Here is a 2500-nt window from a genome sequence, read left to right as displayed (position 1 = left end):
ACGAGATTGGGCATGTCCACTGTGGTTTGGCTGTAGGTGCTCAAAAGTGTTTAATTTAGACCGCTTTTACTTCTTAACACAAGTAAATTCATTGATAAGTTGAAAAAATTAAATGTAAAATTTAATAGAAAAGAATGTTATGGCAGTATAAAATTACCTACAGCACCTGGGATTCCAAGGTAGTCTCCCATCCAAATACTAACCAGTCCCAACACTGCATAGCTTCCAAGATCAGAAGAGATAGGGCATGTCCTGTGTGGTTTGCCTGTAGGTGCTCAAAAATATTAACTTTAGACCTGTATTACTTCTTAACTCAAGTAAATTCATTGATAAGTTGAAAAAATTAAATGTAAAATGTAATAGAAAAGACTGTTATGGCAGTATAAAATTACCTACAGCACCTGGTATTCCCAGGTGGTCTCCCATCCAAGTACTAACCAGGCCCAACACTGCATAGCTTCCAAGATCAGGTGAGATTGGGAATGTCCAGTGTGGTTTGGCTGTAGGTGCTCAAAAACATTAACTTTAGACTTCTTTTACTTCTTAACTCAAGTAAATTCATTGATAAGTTGAAAAAATTAAATGTAAAATGTAATAGAAAAAAATGTTATGGCAGTATAAAATTACCTACAGCACCTGGTATTCCCAGGAGGTCTCCCATCCAAGTACTAACCAGGAACAACACTGCATAGCTTCCAAGATCAGACGAGATTGGGCATGTCCAGTTTGGTTTGACTGTAGGTGCTCAAATGCATTAACTTTAGACATCTTTTACTTCTTTACTCAAGTAAATTCATTGATAAGTTGAAAAAATTAAATGTAAAATGTAATAGAAAAGACTGTTATGGCAGTATAAAATTACCTACAGCACCTGGTATTCCCAGGTGGTCTCCCATCCAAGTACTAACCAGGCCCAACACTGCATAGCTTCCAAGATCAGATGAGATTGGGCATGTCCAGTGTGGTTTGGCTGTAGGTGCTCAAAAACATTAACTTTAGACCTCTTTTACTTGTTAACTCAAGTAAATTCATTGATAAGTTGAAAAAATTAAATGTAAAATGTAATAGAAAAAAATGTTATGGCAGTATAAAATTACCTACAGCACCTGGTATTCCCAGGTGGTCTCCTATCCAAGTACTAACCAGGCCCAACACTGCATAGCTTCCAAGATCAGACGTGATTGGGCATGTCCAGTATGGTTTGGCTGGAGGTGCTCAAAAGCATAAAATTTAGACCTCTATTACTTCTTAACTCAAGTAAATTCATTGATAAGTTGAAAAAATTAAATGTAAAATGTAATAGAAAAGAATGTTATGGCAGTATAAAATTACCTTCAGCACCTGGTATTCCCAGGTGGTCTCCCATCCAAGTACTAACCAAGACCATCACTGCATGGCTTCCAAGTTCAGAGGAGATTGGGCATGTCCAGTGTGGTTTGGCTGTAGGTGCTCAAAAACATTAACTTTAGACCTGTATTACTTCTTAACTCAAGTAAATTCAATGATAAGTTGAAAAATGAAATGTAAAATGTAATAGAAAAGAATGTTATGGCAGTATAAAATTACCTACAGCTCCTGGTATTCCCAGGAGGTCTCCCATCCAAGTACTAACCAGGCCCAACACTGCATAGATTCCAAGATCAGACTACATAGGGCATGTCCAGTGTGGTTTGGCTGTAAGTGCTCAAAAAATTAACTTTAGACCTCTTTTACTTCTTAACTCAAGTAAATTCATTGATAAGTTGAAAAAATGAAATGTAAAATGTAATAGAAAAGAATGTTTTGGCTGTCTAAAATTACCTACAGCACCTGCTATTCCCAGGTGGTCTCCCATCCAAGTACAAACCAGGCCCAACACTGCATAGCTTCCAAGATCAGACGAGATTGTGCATGTCCAGTGTGGTTTGGCTGTAGGTGCTCAAAAGCATTAAATTTAGACCTCTATTACTTCTTAACTCAAGTAAATTCATTGATAAGTTGAAAAAATTAAATGTAAAATGTAATAGAAAAGAATGTTATGGCAGTATAAAATTACCTACAGCTCCTGGTATTCCCAGGTGGTCTCCCATCCAAGTACTAACCAGGCCCAACACTGTATAGCTTCCAAGATCAGAGGAGATTGGGCATGTCCACTGTGGTTTGGCTGTAGGTGCTCAAAAGCGTTTAATTTAGACCGCTTTTACTTCTTAACACAAGTAAATTCATTGATAAGTTGAAAAAATTAAATGTAAAATGTAATAGAAAAGAATGTTATGGCAGTATAAAATTACCTACAGCACCTGGGATTCCAAGGTAGTCTCCCATACAAATACTAACCAGTCCCAACACTGCATAGCTTCCAAGATCAGAAGAGATAGGGCATGTCCTGTGTGGTTTGCCTGTAGGTGCTCAAAAATATTAACTTTAGACCTGTATTACTTCTTAACTCAAGTAAATTCATTGATAAGTTGAAAAAATTAAATGTAAAATGTAATAGAAAAGACTGTTATGGCAGTATAAA

At 36.7% G+C, this 2500-nt stretch overlaps 1 non-coding gene and 8 pseudogenes across 1 annotated transcript; all 9 read right to left on the bottom strand.

Moving 5' to 3' along the window:
* The window catches only part of LOC148432963 (5S ribosomal RNA), a 119-nt pseudogene extending 81 nt beyond the window's left edge, over positions 1–38 (bottom strand).
* A 351-nt stretch (positions 39–389) lies between these two features.
* Positions 390–508, bottom strand: LOC148432962 (5S ribosomal RNA; annotated as a pseudogene).
* A 116-nt stretch (positions 509–624) lies between these two features.
* Positions 625–743, bottom strand: LOC148432961 (5S ribosomal RNA; annotated as a pseudogene).
* A 116-nt stretch (positions 744–859) lies between these two features.
* Positions 860–978, bottom strand: LOC148432960 (5S ribosomal RNA). The gene has a single exon (XR_015877054.1). It is a non-coding gene; the product is annotated as a 5S ribosomal RNA (ribosomal RNA).
* Positions 979–1094: 116 nt separating this feature from the next.
* On the bottom strand, positions 1095–1213 carry LOC148432959 (5S ribosomal RNA; annotated as a pseudogene).
* A 116-nt stretch (positions 1214–1329) lies between these two features.
* LOC148432958 (5S ribosomal RNA) lies at positions 1330–1448 on the bottom strand (annotated as a pseudogene).
* A 115-nt stretch (positions 1449–1563) lies between these two features.
* Positions 1564–1682, bottom strand: LOC148432957 (5S ribosomal RNA; annotated as a pseudogene).
* Positions 1683–1797: 115 nt separating this feature from the next.
* LOC148432956 (5S ribosomal RNA) lies at positions 1798–1916 on the bottom strand (annotated as a pseudogene).
* Positions 1917–2032: 116 nt separating this feature from the next.
* On the bottom strand, positions 2033–2151 carry LOC148432955 (5S ribosomal RNA; annotated as a pseudogene).
* Between the last annotated feature and the right edge of the window lie 349 nt (positions 2152–2500).

The sequence above is a fragment of the Taudactylus pleione genome, unplaced genomic scaffold, assembly GCF_031769625.1.
Source record: "Taudactylus pleione unplaced genomic scaffold, aTauple2 ptg002179l, whole genome shotgun sequence".
Lineage (NCBI taxonomy): Eukaryota > Metazoa > Chordata > Amphibia > Anura > Myobatrachidae > Taudactylus > Taudactylus pleione.
The sequence above is the reverse complement of the archived record's forward strand: the minus strand, read 5'-3'. Positions and strand labels throughout refer to the sequence as shown.